Source organism: Choristoneura fumiferana, chromosome 18, assembly GCF_025370935.1.
Source record: "Choristoneura fumiferana chromosome 18, NRCan_CFum_1, whole genome shotgun sequence".
In the NCBI taxonomy this organism is placed as follows: domain Eukaryota; kingdom Metazoa; phylum Arthropoda; class Insecta; order Lepidoptera; family Tortricidae; genus Choristoneura; species Choristoneura fumiferana.
In genome coordinates, this window is record NC_133489.1 from 19316223 (window position 1) to 19339665 (window position 23443).

The 23443-nt window shown below is 36.1% G+C and overlaps 1 protein-coding gene across 3 annotated transcripts in view; it reads left to right on the forward strand.

Annotated features, from left to right (window-relative positions):
* Positions 1-5142: 5142 nt before the first annotated feature.
* LOC141437673 (uncharacterized) overlaps positions 5143-23443 on the forward strand; it is a 73381-nt gene continuing 55080 nt past the window's right edge. For 2 of the 3 annotated variants that reach the window (XM_074101125.1, XM_074101124.1), the window contains exon 1: positions 5143-5241. The gene's annotated coding sequence lies outside the window, so the exon portion shown is untranslated. The remainder of the gene's footprint in view (positions 5242-23443) is intronic. The other variant, XM_074101126.1, reaches the window with a different exon arrangement.

The window sequence follows — 23443 nt, forward strand, 5'->3', positions numbered from 1 at the left end:
TGCTTATTACTGTCTTATCTAGAGAAACTTTATGCCCTAGCCTGTGCTACCTTATTCTAGCCTTAATTAAAGTAAATTACAAAGTATTATATTAAAGTAACCACAGAATTATATTTTTACACACTTTATACAATAGATTAGTTAGTTACCGTTTCTCGATATACAAAAACGATTGTAGCCGTAATTCCTAATGAATGGAAAATTTATGGGCATCTTGCCCATGATATCGTTTTGAGTGAAGATTTTGAGTTTACAACATTAGAGTACATATTCGACTCGGGTAATCTCATCGACATAATTGTTAACTTTCTCATACAAAAAAGTGTCAATTTGGAGTTGAAGCATTTTAACTTTTGTGGTACATACAGGGTGCCGGTGGGAATCCAGTTGTCAGGGCACCACGCGGCTGATACATACCTACTTAGTGAGCAAGCAGTACAGAAGCCCGTAAACAAGTTTACGGCGTCACGGGGACAGTAAAGCTGAACATTAATCACAGTAATAACTTCTGATCTCTTTAGCTCGTAATGGCTTTCGAGTCATATCGTTACTTGTGTATTCGTAATGTGAGTATCATTAAGTAAGCACTGTACTCACATTTTAGAATTAGCAGCATAACCGATGTCAATACAAGGAAGTTATGTTTTTTTTATGGAATAGGGGGAAAACGAGCAGACGGATCTCCGGATGGTAAGCGATTATTTTTGTATGAAGGTGTGTTTGTCCGCGTATATCTCAAAAAATATAAGTCAGACTGCAAAACTTTTTTTTAGTTGAACTAGTAGTCCAACTTAGGAAAAAGTGCAAGTTTAATTAAAATCGGTTATGTAGTTTTTGAGATTAAGAACTATGTCGTTGGTTGGAATAGGTCGAATTACTAGTCACCTTGTATTAGTACTTAATATGATTGGGCAATAAGTAAACTTACGAAATTTCACATTTTTATACCTTTGCTTTTACTCCTACATATTTGTTCATACGGTAGGTATGTAAAGAAGAAGAAGAAGAAGTTTATATGTTTGTTTGCATCAGCGTCTTCGATCTGATAAAACAGACCTTTCTAACCAAGTTTGGATATGTTTACGACTATTACTAAAAAATAGTGGCTGAAGTAGGAAAAACACTTTATAAAAATAAGAATTTACTGTGCAAGTTAAACGTTATCGCCATGTTTTCCGATCAAAATAATTCGGAACGTTTTCCTCGTTCCCTTTACTCTTTTGAAGTCGTGTTAACATCCAAACCGAGGTTAATCTTTATCACAAATAACCGTTTTTTCCTGTATCTCGTTAGGTTATTTACGCGGCTGATTATACAGCCGCAGTCCCGACGACTGTACCACTAAACTTCGCATAATGAAGTTTTCTTTGTTGATATTGAACAACGGCTCTCGTCGAAGTATTTTAATTTCGTATTCATCACCGACTGAAATATGGGGTAATGGAAATTTAGATCTCGCTCTCAGACGGACTCGGAATATTTTTATTGGATTGTCTTTGAATTTCGTGCTGTTTTATGATGGAGATCAACTACGGCAGTTTGTTTTCTCAGGATTCTGAAAGGGATTTCTTGCAAAATATGTAGAAACTGCTGAATAGTTTCATATGCTGATGGGTATGTTTATGAGGCGGTCTTTTTACAAAACTACACAAAGAAAGAGTTTGTTGTTTTTGAGGTGCAATCTTATATTATTTTGTAGGTACTTTGTAAAGCTTGTTAAATATCCATTATACAGCTAACTAAATCAGGTTTTAAAATTTTAATGAATAAGGAGTTGGATTTGCATTTTCATATCTACGTGATGTTTTGTTCGTAGACAGTTGAATTGCTCGGAAGCGACAAAGCTTCCTTTGGCTCTTGAAAAATAGGTACATAGTACCACCTGTATATTAAATATAAATACATTTTTCACCTCAGCACCTCAAACAGGCAGCGATTTTGCTAACTCCGTGAGACAAAGTAACTTTTTTTTTTTTTAATACTGAGTATAGTGTTGGGTCTACTGACTGAATCCCAAATATTTGAAATTCGCTTTGATTCACTTCAACACGAAAAAAGTGAGAGAGAGGATCAAATGTGTTGATCTTAAATTAAATTTGTGGTATTAAAAATATATCGATACCTAATAAATGAGGGCTATCGTTTTTTGTCTCACTAGATGGCGCACTGTTGCGTGAGGTTTTTAAGTATGGCTTTCAAAGTCTGTTATTACGGGCGTGAAAACAAAGTTTAGATTAAAATCATATTTAATACACCTTAAAACCGTACCATAAAAATATCGAGCACGCCACAGTGTTACATAGTCCCCGTTTTGTTCGGAAAAAAGGGAGGACAAAGGTTTCCGAAAGACAAAACTGTCTCAAAACACAGACATTCATTGCCCCGGAACGCATATTTGCCATAATTAATTTCATATATTACAAAATAGTCACAAAATTATTCTAATTATAAATAAACCCGCGTAGCTCACCCAAAAACTATGAGATTTGACATTTCGGAGACCTCACGCTACACTAGCGCCTCTACTGGCGAATTCATACGCGATAGCCCTCATTACATAAAAACGAAATATTTCCAAAATGTTAATTTACCCGGTCTTTTTATATATTAGAATTCCGTATACTATCTCTACAGTTGGAATAAATATTTGTCAAATTGAATGAATTTGTAAAAGATCTATTTATGTTTATGTAAAAGAAATCTTAATAAAATCATATTTAAAGGTTTATAATATATACGTTTATTATTCAACCTTTTTAATGACCCAAAGATGAGACTTTTTTGCAGTATTTACAAGAAGTTAAGGTAAGTTCATCTTAGGCCTCTAGGTTGGCAACGCGTCTGCAATACCCCTGGTGTTGCAGATGTTTATGGGCGGTGGTGATCTCTTACCATCAGGAGACCCACTTGCTCGATTGCCATCCAGTCAAATAAAAAAAAAAAAAATAAAAAAAAAAGTTCTAAGTTCCAATTAAAATGCATGTTATGAGTACCCTATATAAAAATGTACTCTGTGGTTATGAGTATGAGATTTGTATTGTACCTACTGGACACTTTTTCGTTCCCAATTCAAAACCTCTCTACTTACCGCTTTTCAACAATGTTTGCCATTCTTAACTTTCTGGTGACTAAAGATTGTAATCGCGACTGTAAGTACGTATCATTTTTGAGTAAGGGCTTTAAATGTGATTATTATATTTGTTTCTTAATAATAGGATTATATTTAAAAAAATGTGTTTGTTTTGTAAACAGGTTGGTATGTGGTTTTATTCTTATGTTATAAATTAAATTATGTTCTCGCTGCTGAGGTGAAAAATTGTATGTGTCACACGAGACCAAAGTTTTTTTGCATGTCGTGTGTTTGAATCTCGTCAAGAGGTTCTGTAAGATAATCAAAGAAGCTTAACCACTGACTATTAATAATCTCATTAACAGGGTGTTTTTAAGCACACACCCCTAGACACGAGTACTATCAGCTGTAAAAATATTGGCACCTAATTTGTTAGCACCTTATATTCATTCATACTAATAGTAATGATGTATAGAACTAACTTGTGATGTATACATATCATTTAATAATATTGTAAATCTGTTTAAAAAATATACCTCGTTGAGTTTCTTGTCGGATTCTTCTCAACAGAGGTTTTTTTTGACATACTAAGTGCTGGTTATAGCCTAAATTGAATAAAGATATTTTGACTTTGACTTTGAATGGGCTTATCCTTTAAAGGGATGAGCACGCCGATATACATGTATCTCAAACTTATATACATAAATATGATTTGAAATGTCACTTAGTTGATTGACACTTCGGGTGCCGTCGTATTCCGATTTCCGACTTCTCCCGATGGAAATACATTATCTTTTTTTTTCATACAAAAGTTATTACTATTTTATTTTTATTTTTGATACAAGCTATTTGCAAACTGACATGGACTCGTACGACCAAATTTCAAGTTAATCCGGTCACTAGAAATTTGTGGAATTCGACGTGTGAGGCTTGACCTTAACAAACAAACATTGCAACGGAAACAAATATAAAAAAAAACATCTACAACTATCAGTGATTACTTTAAAAAACCGGCAAAGTGCGATTCGGACACGCGCACGAAGGGTTCCGTACCATTATCTATACAACATTAGACAATAGCAAAAAAACGGCAAAAAATCAAGTTTGTTGTATGAGAGCGCCCCCCCCTAAATATTTTATTTTTAAAGTGATTATACAACTGAAGATTCTGTAAATATTTCAAGCGTCTATCAAGCACAAAATGGCGAAACAATCACGTTTGTTGTATGAGAGCCCCTCTTAAATATTTATTTTATTCTGTTTTTAGTATTTGTTGTTATAGCGGCCACAATAATACATAATCTGTGAAAATTTCAAGTGTCTAACTATTACGACTTAAGAGATAGAGCCCTGTGACAGATGGACGGACGGACAGACAGACTGACAGCGGAATCTCAGTAACAGGATTCCGTTGGAACCCTTTGGGTACGGAACCCTAAAAAATATCAGATGCCACAGATAGTTTTAACTTGGATTCAACAGCGCGGGTTAAACCTCCCACAATCGAACGCCGGATTTGGTGCGCGGTAACCAAAGGACAGTTGAATAGGTTTTTTTAACTGCAGTTGCAGGGTACTGGCCTGTGGTTCCGTGTTCCGGGTGGTGGGGGCACCCCTTTCCTGCAGCATTATTCGGAAGCACCCGGGTCGGAGGGGCGCGGGGCGGGCCAGTGTGGCCAGCGCTTGAATCTACCCGGTTACAGGTTTTTGGGGAGATTCGCTTGTGCGGGGATGTACTGTTTAAGTATCACATACGACTGTTTTTAAAACGCGTTTGAAGTCTACTGAATACTAACTATTTGCAAAACTACAAAGCGAGCGAATTGTGTTGAATATTATTACCAAAATTTCAGTGACTAAATTTTAATAAATTTCTAATGAACGACTTAAATAATATGATGCTTGCCACTAAGCTTCCATTAAACCATTTTTATAAATTTTCGTTAAATTAGCGCTTAAAAATATATTCTCACCATCAAACATTTGTACTAGTTTTCTTTATCCCGAACTTTTCTCTTTGGCTCCTAAAGCGGGTAGTTTGCGCATGTCAGTGTCACACCGGGGAGGCGCGAGGCGGCGGGCTCGGCCGGAGCGCGCGTTAGTCCGCGACGCGCCACGCGGCACAGCCCTACCTGTCCACCGGAGACCCGTCCGGCACCGCACCGCCCTCTGGTACGTAACCTACGTAGCCTACGTAACCTACTAACCGCCACCGTCCCTTTCAACTTGCACTCGCCAGAACGGGACGTGAGACGGAAAGCAAAAATTCCCGTTTTTAAGCGCCACCCTGTTGCTCTGATGCACGCCAATGTTTATGTTGGTGCACTTGAGCGGTAACGCATACTTGATGTAACGAGGCTTCAGTTTCATGTTCGTTCGACGTTCTTTTATTTATTTATTGGGCCTCACGATTCAGTAGCTATTTGGTGAATTAAATTTTACAGAGCGGCCGTTACTTTTTCAAATGCTTTTGTTATTTGATACATAAAAAGCAAAGATTCCTTTAATTAAGAAGCACGTACGCGTTCATTGCGGGTGAACGTGTGTCCCTGAATGTTAATATGTATCGGTGTAATGCGGGTGTTAGAGCGACGCCGCGTAACGATCGCTCCGACCAGCATCATTGCAATAACCGCACATCTAACGTGATATAGTAGATCTATTATTGACCAAGCCTGCCGCTTCTAGGCCCTATGAAAAGAATTCACTCAAGCCCGATATTGAACTCAAGCACTTGATCACTAAAAAACTTGATTTAACAACCTTATTTTTCTCGAGCGCTGAGAGCTTTAATATGGGCTTTAGTTTGTTTGATATCGGCTCGAATCAAATTGATTTTGTGGATTACTTTGATAAAAAAGTGAAAGTAGAAAAGAGACAAGTAGGGCGGCTAGTTGGTTTCATTGTAGATATTTTCTAAGCAATAGAATAAATGAAATTATTCTTCACTTAAAATAGCTTTGAGGCAAAATTGTTGTCACGTCGTTATAGTGCTATACCAAACCACCTACTAATTAATCGCAATTAGACAAGCGGTTCGAGGGGTTGATTGCTTCGACAATTACTTGCTTTGAAGTGGTTTCACGGCATCCTATATAGGCATGAGTGACACTGTTCTGTCAATTCTAATTTCTAGTGCTTCTGAACGCAAAAGTCATACAAATGAATTTGCCGTCGGGCAATTTCGCCTAATTCACGTCCGCCGACGGGTTTCAGCAATATTAATAACCCAATTGGACTGAAAATTTGAGGGAATTGTGCGGGTTCCCGCGCTCGCGGAGATGGAGGAAACCGCGGAATTATTTACAGCACTTTATGCGAAGATATTACTTGTAACTGGATACTGTGTACACTGCTCAGGTTAATGACACCCTAAACATAAGACGGAGCTGAGGAAATTGAGTTATTAAAACAAAATTTACGGTGTTTTGTTTAATAAGTTTACTTACAAAAAGCTTTTTTGTCCGTCCTGCTTGAACTTTATTACTTACCTACCAGTGAACGTTTAATTAAGGAATTATATTTACGTTCATATTTCATGAACCACATTCACGTTTAAATCTAATTAATGCTGTTTCATTGTGCGGAATCGAGAACAAAGGCAACAAAATCAACCGTAAACTTTTCCCGCGGATTCTTTGGCGCGCAATCACGAGCGTGTGCGTGTATACTTTACATTCTGAATATTCTGAGGGGCTACTACGAAATACGACAATGGAAGTACATATAGTACAGTCCATCTCACTCGTATTAAATAATATTAGCATCAGCGGGACGGCAATATATGAAGGTCGAATTTTGCACTTCATATAGTATAGGGCCTGAATATTATGATACGAAGTATGGAAATATTGACCTCGCCGCGCGTTCCTCGATCAGAACATAACTAACTTGACGGACTCGCAACAAGGGAATAACTTCACTCGACGTACTTTGAGTTTAACGTAAGAACTTGCGATCTATTGTTCTACTTACATTTTAAACAATGCTCGAACTTACAAAACGCTTCGCACAAGTCTCTAGGCATTCAAAGTTGGAAGTCTGTAATGCCTACGTAATTTTTCAACAAGGAAAGCGAGGCAGTGCTTATAATTAAATTACTCGTGTAATTACGTCTGGAAGATACTTTGACAGCGGTAATTTGGACCAGAAAAAGGTAGAGGCTAGAAGGGTGCAAAAATGAACCGGAGCTAAGAAGAGGCTTTAGGTGGAGAGGTCCTAAACCGCTGGGAAGAAAAAACTTTAGTGGCGCTTGTAGCCGACGGTTCAGAGGATGGGCTTGAACTTTAGGCGGACTATTGAATTATTGTTGTTGATTTATGGTTGATTGCCTCGCGTTTACTCGGAAAGGGCACCAAATATTGACATTTTGATGTTAGAAATACGACTTTAATTTTTTCATGTTATTTTGGTTTCACATATTAAATTTTGTTTTCTTACATGAAACTAGCGCTGGACTGAACTTTCAGCTCAAATTTCGCATTTATACTTTTCGGTAGGTAGTTATTTGCAAATATTTCTTTTGTTTCGCGGATCATCATCATCATCCCAGCCTATATACGTCCCACTGCTGGGCACAGGCCTCCTCTCAGAACAAGAGGGCTTGGGCCATAGTTCCCACGCGGGCCCAGTGCGGATTGGGAACTTCACACGCACCATTGAATTGCTTCGCAGGTTTGCGCAGGTTTCCTCACGATGTTTTCCTTCACCGCAAAGCTCGTGGTAAATTTCAAATGTAATTCCACACATGAATTTGGAAAAACTCAGAGGTGCGAGCCGGGGTTTGAACCCACAACCCTCTGTTTGAGAGGCGATAGGTCAAACCACTAGGCCACCACAGCTTTTTTTCGCGGATCTCATTTAGAAAAAAAAAATGTCCAAATCGTCTCATATTTGCACAGGAGTTTCTGTAGGTACTAAATCAAATTAAATTTAAGCAAATTATTTTTGCGAATCAGATTTCAAACTCTTTTTTCGAATTTTCGTGATTTTCGAACTTTTCTTCAGTAGTGCAGTAATGTTTCTTGCGAGAACTACCCTATAGGTTTTGATTGCTAACATAATTAAATACATTTTATAGATTTTATATTTAATGAACACGTGAACTAATGTATTTTTTTACGATTCCTGTATACTGTTACCTTGTTTTTTATAAGCTTAAACTTCATACAACCAAGATCCCTAAGAAAAAAAGTCTTGACAGATAGATGAGTAACGAAGTAATCCTATAAGAGTTCCTATTTACAAGCTTTTATTTAGTTTCTCTGTCCCTGCGTCTGTCGGTAATCAAATCTTGCGAGTTACATTTGACTTCTAGTGGTCGGATTGACTTGAAAATTCGTGTACCTATACTTGTACAGTCGAAGAAACTGAATCGCGTACCCGAAAGGAACCTTTTTGCTACTGATATCATATTGGCATCCCATACATCTGCCAAAGACATTATAACGAAATTGATTATGAAAAATCCCCACTTGGTTGCGATTCAGTTTCATCAACTGTACAGTCGAGTTCATAAACTTGTAAGCAAAAATCTGATCAATTATATCTAAACACGACTCTATTAGAAGCGTGTTCAGAATTTTTTTATCAACTTTTTGCTTTTTTATGAACTCGACTGTACCTATACCTACATACATGAGTATATTGGTTGCTTGACAAAGCGAGATTAGTCAGCAAAAAATCTTGTTGTAAGTAAACAAGATTTTTTAGTCATATGCGATGTCAGTTACCTATTTCATGTTCCTCTCACAAGTAAAAAAAATAAATCCAATTCCTTTATTAATTTATTTATTCGTATTGTATTAATAGCTGGTGACAGCTTTATTGGTTAATGCGAATTGTAACTATGTTTAGGTTTAAGAATAATGTACCGTTTGTGCCCAAATAAACATTAACCAACCGCAACCAACAGCAGTATAAGTATTATTATCTTTTACACTGAGCCACGTCAATTCTCCCTTTGTCTATGGTTTTAATTTCTTAATTTTTTTTTTAATTTTTTTTTCTCCGTCTGACTAGGGCAAAGTAACTGGCTCATGCATACATGTTTATTTAACGTTTGGGCTCCACAGAAAACCAGCGTTACTGCACATAATGTGCGGCAACACATGCTGAGTGGAGACCCTTTTTGGTATCCTGCCGTGTCACCTAGTAACATAGTTTTAGTGCTAGTTCTAGTCTTAGTTTTAGGTGGTACATTTTGGAGCCAAAATAAACTTTTCTTTCTTTCTTTCTTTAACCCTTACAAGGTAGAGGCGATTTAGCGACCACTTGCATTGAATTGGAAACTGAGCCTAATTAATTTCATAATACGTCACAATTTCCATTGTAATTATTGAAAATACGACTAGCTTTAAAAATATTCTTTGTCAGGTATGTATTCGATAGCTGCTTTTGATTCTGTGGTAGAATGCTCCAATAAATGGGGCCTTATTAATCTGTCATCTCCCAGGATAACAGGATCAAAGGAATTTGGGCACATATTTGTGCCTCTGGGATGTCCTCTCCCGTTCAGAGTTAAAACATATCGAGCCCTAGTCTCCAAGAAATTGAAATTAGTCTTATTCTGCGATCGAGAGTCACGACGCGATTTGACGGCTTACCGATAAGCGTTGTCATCAGGCACTTACCAAGTTCTTTAAGTTATTTCAATGCCAAGTGAAAATATTCATCGAAAATTCATGTTCGTAATGGACTTGGGCCGGGGCAGGCCATTCTTGTTAATTAACCAATACCTTAGTTCTTGTGCTAAGCTAGCAGCTAGTATTCTGGACTAATAATTAATTTTATACTTACGCCAAACCATTTAAGCTACTTTGAGAAAGTGAGAGGTTGATTACTTAGTTTTAAACCCAAACCCAAATAGTTATTTGGGTAGTGTGTATAGTTTATATATATGGAAAATCAAGCGTTAATCAATATTTGTTTTTTTTTTTCAAATTCTTAGTAGCTTTGATTTGATTGATTTTCTCAGTTTTATTGTTCCTGCTACTTTTCGTAATTACTTGCAGTTATTTTCTATTTTACTCTAACAATTCGACAGCAAGTTGTCCAAGAACTGGGTAGCCGTCTTGTACATTCACTAAGCCTACTTCACTGAACAGTTGCTTCGTGTTTATCAGCCATTCTGTTTCCCTTTGAGGTAAAACTGACAAAATATATATCGAGCAACAACGTCTGTTAAATTTTATGAATGAAGGAGTAATTGTTTACGGTAGTTGAAATTTGTTTACTAAACACCACCATCGGGCCAATATTTCATCCGGCAGCGGAGCAAGTCATGGGGTTACAATCGCTACATAATTATCACATTAACATCAACTTTCTCGCGTAATTGTATTCCACAGCACGCTCGGCGATGACTTGCAATAAATCGCTAATCTATCATCGCGCCGGCTGCTCGGAACATATATTATAACACCCTTCTACTCCTATTGTTCTACCACACCAGCCATTGTCTCCTGAAAATTAAACTGTTAGAAATTCATAAGAAGCATTCTGGATTTTAATTGCTAACTCGGTATGCAGAATTGTTGAGTATTTCATCTAATTTTATATGCGGAGTGGTCTCTTAATGCTATTCCCGGCTGCAGCAAACTGCAATGCAAACGAAATGGCTTAATTTTATAAGTCCCGGTACCCGCGTAGAGCTACGTTGGGGTTTGGTGGAGGGCTTACATTGTTTTTAATGCTTCATTTGGGCTCTGTTGTTTGATTGAGGTTAATATTGCGAATAAAACTGGGAATTGGCTTAATTAAGCCCCTGTTATTTGTTGTTATGACTCGTTTTTGTTTCGACAGATTTTCCTCCTAAATGCAAGAGGTTTAGTTTGGTTTGAGGGGTTTTGAAACTGCATATTTTATGACAAACCTTTACTAGCAAGCCAGTTATAGTTATGAGCATATTGTGCGAAGTTTTCGAGTCCGATATTATGCAGAAACCAAACAGTAGAAAATTTTACTTAGCAAATACGTCACGTGATACGATTACGGGAAGCCTATGGATATTGCAAAGTTATGGCCATTATATTTGATCCTTTTAGTACCTATGTATAGATCAAAATTACTGAAAACCGATCAAAATCGGGTTCATTGAAGTTATTTGTAGCATGTTGTTAGGTAGGTTTTATTGCCGTTACCAGAGACATGATACGCTTTATCGGCTTTTATCTTTGTCTACTCTGACAGTCACGTAGAGTTCTAACATGGTTCTAACGTGCCCGATGACGGCTTGTTAGACGAACTCAGAAATATAGATGTATAATTTTTTTGTAACATTTTGTTCCAAAATAGGTGGAAAACCGCGACAAATATAAGTCTACCTGTTACATTTTTTATACTCAGTTACGATTGATGGGCATTCCGAAATTGAAAGTTATTAAAGTCATTATATAATATTTTAACACAGTTTAGGTAGTTGTTGTTGATTTATGATTACCAACTGTGTTTTTGTAGTTTTTTTCGAACATCTAAGGTACACTCGAACTAACTGAATCGTGACGCGCTGTGGAACCTTGTCGTGGACAAGTTCTACGGTGGGTCAGGAATCAAATGGTTTCAATTAAATTTTGTTAATCAAAAAAGTTTATGAGAAACCGTACTATCTTTACAAAAGAGCTGTTGAAGTACCACATGTTGATGCGTAAAATCATATTTTTTTTCAATTCCTGTTACGTGTATGGAGTGCTCCCCTTTTGTAATTTAACTACAAAACTAAATAGCAGCTTTGACAAGACATCTGTACTCCAAATTTCATTGATATACATCTTGTAGTTTTCGAGTAAAATGCCTGTGACATACGGACGTACGGACAGATAGACAGACGGACTTGACGAAACTATAAGGGTTCCGTTTTTGCCATTTTGGCTACGGATCCCTAACAACACATCGTCGCAACACATCCTCGCACATTAATTGTGGAAACGCAGCTTCACACACACACACACGCGTTTATAATTATAATATTAACAGCATTGAAGGGAAACCCATTTTCCCTTTATCAGAAACGAAACTAGCACGAGGTGAGCCAGGCCTATACCACGAACTGAAAAATTCGAACTTCGTATCTTGCCATCCCGTTTATTATTTAATACGAGAGTGAGGGACGGTACGATACGAATTTCAATTTTCGAATTTCGTAGTTGCCCCTCAGGCACGAGCAGAATGTCAGCAGCTACTACGAAACTCGAAACACAAAGTTCGTGTCGTGCGGTCCCTCTGACACTTGCACTATTTAATACGAGAGCGAGAGGGACGGTACGATACGAACTTCGAGTTTCGAGTTTCGTAGTAACCCTGCAGAACGTTCTAAAGGGCATTCCGACACGGGTCTACGTAAGAAAATACCTTACACTATTAACTGCGTGTGGCTCGCCATTAAGGGAATTGTACACGTTTAACGATAAATGTAAGCTTTGATAAATCATAACGAAAATAAAATTCAAATCGTTTTTTACACGACACGCGAAACGTGTAACGGTGTTATTGTGTCGTTGTCATAGCAGCGGAGATATTGCGCATAACATGCTCTTGAGTAAGAGTAACTTATTTCCGTTTTCAAGTATCTCATTTACTTTCTTGCAAGTAAAATTTCCCCCCAATATGTAGGCAATATTTATGTATGTGTGTGTACGTATGGAAGAGATCGCTCTTAAGCGACAAGGCTGCCTATTGCTTACCTTATTATTTTCTCTCTGTGTACCTATTTCCTGTATCGCTTACTAGGTATTTGTGGTCAAGAGTCATTGTATATTGTATTGTAGCTTGGATGACATGCAAGTATAACCAATAAAGTGATGCAGTCAGTGAAAAAAGGTTGTTTAAAATCACCCTAATTAATACGAGTACGTAGAAAAAGATTTATAAAACAAAAAGAAAAACAAAAAGTGTCCCTAGCTTTTTAGTTACTTTTGTGACACTTTTGTACACTTCATGTGGCTCGTCAAAAAATTGTATAGAAAATCAAGAATAGTTATTTCTTCGTCAGAATTAATAAATATTTAAAGTAAAGTGATTTTCTTTTGTTATTAACATAAAGATGACCAGCGATTTATGTTATCCCTTTATTTTTTAAGGCATGGTTACTGATAACATTTTTTTAGACTGAAAGAAGATAGATAAATATTTTCCATAACAGTAATGGCATATTTTTTATGCAAGTAGGATTTAAAAAAATATATATTAAGATTTATTATAAATAGAGCAAACATGGAAATATTAATAAATACGTATCACAGGCTCACGATGTTGCCATAAGATATTAATCGGTTCAGAACTTCCGATATGAGCACGCGTCACGCAGAGTGACAGAGACACTTCCGCTCTGGAACACAATAAATGCCAAAGTATTTCTGTCTTCTTTATATTTTATTACTTTCTTTGTTGGCGTTTGTTGTTTTTTTTTATAATTTTGAAACTTGAATTATTTAACTTCAGCGAAGTATAAATAAGTTTTTCTTAAAAATACATAAGCAATACAATGTTCACTGTACCTGCTTGCATTGTCACTTAAAAATAGGTATTCTTACCTTGTTTAAAGTTAATAGGATCACTAAAACTGGGCGAAATCAAACTGCATAATGTGAAATCAATATACATACAAGCGAAAATTGTGAGTTAAATAAAAATCTTGTGAAAATGAGAACGAACTATTTCCTATTGATGAGAAACTTTACAAGTAAACAATATTTCCGTGCCATGAACAGAAGCTTTCATAGACCAGCGTAATTGACGTTGTTTTCTTGCCTCTGTAAAACAGTTTCTTGTCGCAAACCCGTGCCTTTCTTGCTGGCAATTATGAGGCCTATATGTGGAGTAATAAGCTCATTTTGCCCTGGAGTCGGAGAATTTCCGATACAGGTTGCAGTAAAAAGCTTTTAACGACCACATTTACTCTGAGATTAAAAGTTTGTATTGTTATTGTTTCTGTATAGAAAGCAAATCGTATACCGTAGTGCACACATGAGCACCAATTGTGATGGACATGGACATGTTACTCACAGTGAATATGTTTTGAATGTGCATGCACTAAATACTTACGCAAATGATATACAAATATGCAAAAAAGTTTCATTCGAAGAACCTAAAATATTTTTATCTATGTTTTACGTACAAAGTTTGATATTCATTGTTCAAACTATTGTATTAATAAACAAACATAGCTTCAATTAATCTTTCAATTCAGTTCGAATATACTCCAGCTTTATATTGAAAACAAATTTCATAAAATTGGTCCGCACCCCGCACCTAACCTGTTTGTTACGTAAAAAAATGTTAACAAATTGTATAAAATAGAATTCTATAATTTCGTAGAGCTTTTAACTTCAATGCTATTATACAGCTGCACAATTGGATTTCCATGGGGTTCAATTAGATTTTCATGTTCCACAATGTAATATGAAATTGAACGCGGCAAGGAACATGGAAAACAGTCGAATTAAGGGTCACTCACTAATGGCGGTAATGGTCAGATAATTATTTTACGATTATCGTGTCGACAGTCATTACGAGGTAATCTCACTTGCGGACAGATTGGTATCTCTTGTTTATTACGGACTTAACTCCATTTAGGTTGGGAGATAATGGGATATGCTCGGGAAATGTTTTATGCGTTACATAATGCTGCGTGTATAAATTGTGTGTGTGGATCAGTTTAGGGTAAAAGAACTAGAGAGAACAAAGAACTAGAAAATATATTTTGTATTTAGTTAAGGTTTCTTAGGTAAGTTTTCTTTGTCTTCTTATTATTATTATTCTATTTAATTTAATCTATATTTAATAATAAATTCTAACAATATCTTAAATCTAAAAAAAAGAACTAGAAAGAACTAGAGTGTGGAGGTGGACAAACTGCATGAACACGCATATCTTGCATAAACTTAGCTATCATAAGGTCGGAGGTGAGCAAAGAAATTATTTAAGTAACGCCTGATTCAATAAATCAGTTGAGGGTATTTTGAAGTTTGGTTATGAATAAATAGTTACTATCTTTTGTCTATCTGGTTAGTTGCAACCTGTGTGTGTTGTGAGCTAACTTTGGGGGCGGCAGACGTGAACTTGCCTTCGAAATCCAAAAGCTTAATGGTTACTTGACCTGAAATGTATATTTCAGAACTAAATTATTGTTATTATTATTTTAAAATTTATGACGGTGGAAGCATTCTACACTTCCACTGAACGTAGATATAGTTTAGATATAGTTAGTGTTTAGTTTTTAACATTTGTACATCCTTGTATTATTATTATTATTTTTTTTCATTTATTGTATACTATAGTTTTTAAGTGTTTTATTTGTTTTTTTTTTAATTTATTTATATATTCAAATTACAACTTAGGTACTACACATTATATATTCTCGCCAAACTGCTACGTTTGATGGCGAGACGCGCTCAGTTTTCATGCACTTCTATCCTATCAAACTTATTCTATAATATAAACTAGGTAGGTAGGTACTTAGCAGATTCGCAATGGCAGGTATTTACATAGAAGGTATACATTCAAGGCAAGTCTAGAAGATATTCTTTGAGTCTGATCTTTAACATAGATTTACTTAGTTTAGGACTTTGTCTTAATAAGCTAATTTTATTAAATAATTTTGGTACCAGGTACTGTGAACATCTTTTACCATAATAGTTTTTCATTTTTGGCTGTACGAGCTTTTTTCTCTCTTACACTCCTTGTGTTATATTTGTTACTAATTAATAATTTGTACATATCACTGTAATAATGCTCTAATCCTAAAAGGTATGTGACTTTTTTATCTATGGGTAGAATTTTACATAAGGAAAATAGTTTATCATAGTCTTTTTCGCAGTCTTTCTTAATCCTTTTACTAACTAAAAATTTTATCAGTCTTTTTTGTAAGTTTCTTATATCTGTTATATATGTTTTGAATGTTCTCCCATACACAACCAGACCATAGCTAATAAGTGAGTCGGCAAGAGCATAGTAGACAACCATTAGTGTTCTTTTACTCAATATTCTGTTTAATTGGTAGAATTTGCCTAGCACAGATCTTAATCTATTGCACACATCGTTAATATGCGGTTTCCAGTTAAAATGTCTGTCAATGTTTAAACCTAAATATCTGAATGATTCCACATATTTTAATTTAGCACAACTACAATTATTTTTGTCTGCATGTAGGCAGTCGTATGTATGCCCTATTATATCCAAATTATCTTTAGTCACCTTTTTTGCAACCTGGTGTAATTATATTATTATGAAAAAATGACTTTCTGCCAAGAAATTGCGGCGCATTCTTCTTGGCAATGATGGTCTTTCCGAAAGCGCTGGTAGTTTAAAAAAAACCGGCCAAGAGCGTGTCGGACATGCCCAAAATAGGGTTCCGTAGCCATTACGAAAACATTAAGTAATATTTTTCTAAGGATTTCGTATTTTATACGGAATCTTCCAAGTTTAGGTATATTTTATACCTTAGGCTGCTATTTACTCATAAACTACTAATAATTCTCAAGCAAACTTTTTTGAAAGTTTGATATAATTACTACCATCCTGAATTTTTCAAATTTTTCCACCCACCGGATTAGATTTTTATGAAAATTTGCACTTTAAAGTTGAATATTTCGCAAACGAATCACTAAATCGAAAAATTGTCTTAGCAACCCCCTAATGGTTTTAAAAGACCTATCCAACGATACCCCACACTATAGGGTTGGATGAGAAAAAAAAAACACTCCCACTACACACGTCTATGGGAGGTACCCTAAAAAAAATTGATTTTGATTTTTTAATTGTACCATTTTGTCAGCATAGTTTACCTACATATTCGTGCAAAATTACAGCTTTCTAGCATTGATAGTCCCTGAGCAAAGCCGCGGACGGACAGACATACAGACAGACATGGCGAAACTATAAGGGTTCTGTTTTTGCCATTTTGGCTCCGGAACCCTAAAAATGACGTGTAAAAGTGCCCATTGCGGCCTATTTACTGAATAACCGATTTGAATTTGTAAATAAACCTACCTAGGTATTTAGTATTTAGTATTTATTTATTTGGCAAAAAACATAAAATACATAAGGCCTTATTCTAATAAGTCTTAGAAGGTAGGTCTTAGGTAGGGTATAGCCACATTTATAATAATGTTAAGGTACGATAAATCCAATAAAGCAAATTTAGTTTTCGTATATGTATTTTTGGAAGAGGACATCGTTTTTGATGCGTATGCAGGCAATTAGCGAAGTAGACCGTTAACTTAACACACTGTTGAACCTCTCGTCATCGATTCTCTAGCTAGAAGTATTATAGTAATGTGTATATAGTACCTACACTGTCTGCCAGAGTTACAAATTATTTAGTAACCCTTTCTAACCCAGCCGATACGATTGTGCGGGTTAATTTTTGAATATATTTGCATATTGAATATCGACATATTTAGCATAATTGAAATATTACTACTTATTAAATAACAATAATAATAAATATCATGGGACACTTGACACCAATTGACCTAGTTCCAAACTAAGCAAAGCTTGTACTATGGATACTAGGCAACGGATAAACATACTTATATAGATAAATACATACTTAAATACATATTAAACATCCAAGACACGAAAACAAGTATTCATTTTATTCATACAAATATCTGCCCCGGCCGGGAATCGAACCCAGGACCTCAAGCTTCGTAGTCAGGTTCTCTAACTATTAATTAATTACATTTGAATTTTGAACTTGACATGTATTGTACATAAAGTCCATTTTCGTAACTCTTTTCATACTCGGCTGGGTTCGAAAGGAGTAAAGTACCGGGTCCCCGGTTTCATTCGCAGTGATTAATGAAATCTAATATTCAAAAGATCTTTGTAAATTGTCTTTACCAAAACTTTGTACGCTGTTTGTAAAATTACCTACTCCACATTCTTCCACCCACTTTATACGTAAATGAATAGAATAACAAAATTGTAACGTTTTCCTATTCCGTCATATTTATTATATTGATAGGATTTCCTGTTGCTCGAGTTCATGAAAAATATGGGACAAAGAAATACCGAATGGAATACTAATATTCTAGTTATCGTGTTTTTCATTGAGTAAGGCGGAAAACGTAACTGTGGGGCGAATAGTGAACAATAATAATATGCAGTAATGAAGGTTTATGTCTTTTAAAGCCGGTGTGTTATTGCTAATGAAAATTTACAACGTCTATTGGTTATTGTGTGTTCTGAAAATAGCGCCGGAAGAAATTTGATAGAAAGTTTTTTCAAAACAAATATTACATAACAACTCTGAAACCTAGCAAAACAACATAAATTGCAAATATATAGGACAGAATTCACGAATGTGGGGGTCCCTTGGTTAAGTACTCAACTCTAAACTTCTTGGGAGGTGAGATCTAGTGATTATGATAAAAAATAATTAAACTGTAGCTACCTTCAGTGGAAGTGTGAAATGCTTCCGCCGTCAAAAATAATGAATTGGAAACGTATAAAGGTCGTAATGTAACGAGGTAGTCTCGTACGTCACAGAGAACGGGTTGACAAAAGTCGCTGCTGTGGTTCACGACCGCAGCATTAATTCTGAGCTGACAATTCCTGCGACTTATTGTGTAGGTACAGATCTATTGAATAATGTTTTTCCATCGTATTTTCTCAATTAGCTTCCAGTGAACTTCAGTAAGCTTGTTAAGAAAGCAAGATAAATTAATAGTTTTAAAAACACTAGAAAAACACGCTTTTATAAATAAACCATCTACGGTTATTCGCAAAAATGTATCTTTCCTTTGAATAATTATGAAAAATCTTGAAATTTGTGCTTAGAATAACGTTTAATGATTATTAGCGCTGGCTTCGGTCCGTGAACGGAGAATTAGAAAATGTCTCGTCTGCCTTTTAAAATAATCCTTCTCCGGCATGACATAGTGATTCTTTCTTTTGTAATTATAGGCTCTCGCTTATAAACATTTGACGATATTATATTTAGAAGTTTAAGGGGCTGTTTCACCATCCATTGATTAATTTTATTTGGCGGATAAATGTGATGCAGTATCCGTCTATTCGAACAGAACAAACAGAGACGGCATCACATTTATCCGTCAAATAAATTTATTCAATGGATGGTGAAAGATGAGGAAAGTCTTAAGGCCGAAGTATTTGCCAAAATAACTTAAATTCAGGTGATGAAATTTAAGCGACCTGCCGAACCTCTGTTATCGTTTATGTCTTACTGTATTTTTATCTTTTGTTTCTTAATTTGTGAAGAATCGTGGAAATATGCATGTAAGAATCAAACAGTAAGACTTACTGAAAACAGTAAGACTGACTTACTGAGTAAGTTTAAGTGTGGCATTAGGTGACATGGAAATCAAAATATTTGTTTATACAGGGCACCGTTTATACAAATTGTTAAAAAAAAACATATGTGTCATAGTCATAAAGTTTAGGGCCCAAAAGTAAAAAGTAAATAAACTAAGCGACTAATTAATAGTAGATTATTGTCGTGGCCTGGAAGTAGGCAATTGCTGGCTGAGTATGAGTATTAAACGGACGAGCTTGCGAGTCCGTTTAACTAATACGAAGCCAGCAATTGCTATTCCAGCCGAGACTAATATAAAGCTTTTCTCAAAAATGGTGAATAATTCTGAAATAGAATAAACTTTTTCTCAAAATATAATGTAAAATTGAATTTTATTTCAATATTTTTCTTATGCTTTCCCGCCTTTTTTCATTAAAAAAAACTGCAGGTGTATTTTTCCACCGAAAACACCACAAGCTATTTCAGACCCAATAGAAAAAGTCCGGAGTTCCAACAAAATATCTGATACCGGCCATTAGACTTGGCTGTATACGACTTGTGCCAACATTTCCATAGCCTTTTTAACTTTAAAAAAAATGCGACTGATTGCAGGCGCGCTAATTCATTATTGTCGAGCTAGCGCGCCTGCAATAGTTTTAACTTTTTAATTTTTCGCTGACCATAAACTATGCACTTCACCTTCTGATATGTAAAGAATAATGTCAACTTTTACGGTCATTTTTGAGAAAAGTAATTTATTCTAATTTGTTACATAAAAAAAAACCATTATTCTTAAAAATGTTCAATGAGAGGCCGAACTAGCCACGCTAGGTAGTACCACAACTTTTTCTAGTAGCTTATTTTAAATCATAGTTACATAATAAAATGTATATCTGCAATAGGTACTTGGTACTGATCTTGAACAGTTATCGGAAGTGGTTGGAAAAGCTACGCATTCGGGGTCCATCTTTGAGTGTATGTGAGGACGTCACCTTGTTCAAGAGTCCCTAATTAATTTATACTTTTTCAAGAACCTCGCCGAGTTGGTCCTGCGTGTGTGCGTGCGTGTGTGCCAGTGTGTGTCTCTCCGTGTTTGATAGTGTGTATCTCTCTGTGTGTTATTCTTTCTCATCAGAATAACAAGTTGATATGTATGTAGGTAGCTGAATTTCTAATAAAATAGGCTAATTTTTATCTCGATATTCCTTCGGGACCCGGATGATTATGTAATCTTGAATTCTAACGGTTCATACAAGCAAAGCTACAGGTAAACGCTATAGTCAACTCGTGGCTTGGCTCCTAAATTTAGCTCTGAAAGCCCCGTGTTGGCAACCTCACTGGAAAAGAAATAAGAATTTGCAGGCAACATGCAGCGCTTTGTAAATATCTTTATTCAACAATACTCGTACAAGTGCACCTGTGGCAACTGATGTGTTAGCGCAAATGTTTTCCACTTTATTTCAGTTCCTTTGATCTTAGAGGATGTAGAGTTGATGTTTATTGAAATATTATATTTGACGACCGGGTAACCTTACTGGTTAGTGAACCTGACTATGAAGCTAGGCTTTAGATTCGAATCCTTAGGGCAGTCGTACTCAAATTTTCTTTCTGTCACAAAGGCGTTACAGAAAAACTGCAGGGCAGTGTAAAACGGTTGAATATCAATATAATTTTTACTTTTGCATATACAGAATTTGTGCTCCTTGCACTAACTGTGTATGCAAAAGTGTCAGTTGAAAAGTGAAATAGACGGTGTTATAGCAGCAAGGGGATACATTTTAAAGGAGAAGGAGGATAAAATAATAGCTGTCGCTTACCCTTGAAAGTTTCTCTTCGTCTCCGACCACTCCCATGGCGTTTCCTCTTAAAAGTTTGCTTGTAAACTACGTGACATAACGCCACCGCAAATTCTCGTGTACCTGTAATTATTCCCAGTCCTGCCGTTATTCCAACGGATTCAAATCTAAACTAGATCCCGTCAAATTCACTCCAATTTCACATGAAATCCGGCCGAGTTCAGAGGGGCTACTACGAAACTTGAAACTCCAGGTTCGTATCGTACCGTCCTTCTCAACCTCATGTAAAATAATATTAGCATCAGCGGGACGGCAATATACGAAATTCGAATTCTTCACTTTGTAGTATAGGGCCAGCATCTCACTGTCGCAGTAAAACTTGAGATTAACATTTTCGGCTACCCAACAAGGCCCAGGTACCAAACTTCCCGTGGGAGCAGGAACGAGTTTAATCACAGGAAAATATTAGATATCGCGATGCTAACCAAACAAAAGTTCCGCTAACTTAATAAGAACTTGAATATTGCGCATCCTGCGCTATTTTTGTACATTTTTGGAGAATTATGGCAGTGGATACCTAGTTACTCAAGGCGTAGTAGCTCAGTGGATTGGCCTATGGTCTCATAAGAGGGTCGTGGGTTCGAGTTTTTACTCGCTCTTCTGATTTTTTCTGAATCGTTTGAAATTTACCCTGAGCTTTTCGGTGAAGGAAAATCTGAACCCACTACAAAGAACGACAACTCGCCATTTGAATCCACCGGTTGTGCCTGCATCTCGCACGATGTCGTCAGTCCTTCTAGTGGAGGGCTGCCAACGCTTCATCCACCGGTTCGTGGTCGCCACTCTAGGACTTTTCCTGCATACACTGGCGGAGTAACGCGATGGTATGTATGAAGTTCCCAATCTAAACTATAGCTCACGCTGTCTCATTCTGAGATGAGCCTGTGTCCAGCCGTGGAACGTACTTATACAATGTGGGCCTTATAATAGGAGCAAAATATTAAACCACAGCTTCCACTCTTCATCTTGAACTAATTTAGTTCTACAACTTTTGAAAATAGCCTCTATTATATTTTTTATTTTAGTTTAAAGTTTAATTGGACACGCAATGTATTTCGAAATCCGCCATTTTGTTGACAGGTGATGTAGTTAGGGTATTGGATGCCGTACATTAAAAATACCATTTAATTTGTTTGGAATAAACATAATGATAAAATTACTTAATTTTTGAAAGTCGCAGAACTAAAGTAGTTCCATTTGAGTAGCAGAGCCTGTGTTTTAATTTTTTGCTTCTTTTACAGGACTCACCCGATATTAAGTAGATCTGAAAAGATACCTACTTATTTACATTAATGAACAACAGAGCGAAGATTAACCAAGGTTTCTTGGCCGTGGTCGAGTAAAACAACGACGAGATTATCCAATTATTACTGCCTTTGTTCTTTGGGGGAGTACTGAGAGTAATCACGTTGTTGGCGGTCCACTAGAGCCTACCACTGAAATGAGAAATGTTTAACTGAATAAAACGCGGTTTGGAGAACACGGGGGGATTATGCGGACGCGTATACAGAGGTACAGTTCAGCATCAAAAGTAGCTATACACTTTTGTACTTTGTCGTTTTACAGCCACGTACTAAACGCCATGCAAGATTGTCAATGTGTCAAGTAAAAAACTATATGGGTTCCGTTTTTGCCATTTTGGCTACGGAACCCTAAAAAGTGATCCGCTACTTTTGATGCTGACTGTACAAGGCGATTCATACTGTATTCTTAAAAAGTGTCATTTTTGTGACACTTTTGAGAGAGACATCAAAAAAACTCACTTCCTTAAACTTGTTTTGCTAATGCATGTGTATGTAATGTGCGAATTAAAAACACTTTCGTTAAGTATAGATTTTAAATAAACGCCATTAGCTAAGAACCTTAATACTATTTTACTACGCATAGTTAATTATCTTAAATTTAGATTATCTTTTATATTCGACTTGTTGAATATTCCCTTAAAGTTAACGGAAATCAAAAATAACACGGTGTACAACATTAAGAAAAAGCTTAAGAAATCTTGAAGAAAGAAGAAAAAGAAAGTAAAAAAGTTCTGAAGTAGAATAATAAAATGAATCGGATTCGTAAGCGAAGAATTCCGTAAAAAACGAAAAAGCGGGATATACTTAGATGGTCAATCTCGCGTACTTAGTCATAAAATGACTTGCAAATTTAGGACCCTCATTTATTAAAATCGCGTGGATGTGACTTGTACGCAACATGAAATGGTCCCTCTGATTGATTGGTGGAGGTTGACAGTCGATTAATCAATCGGATGTGC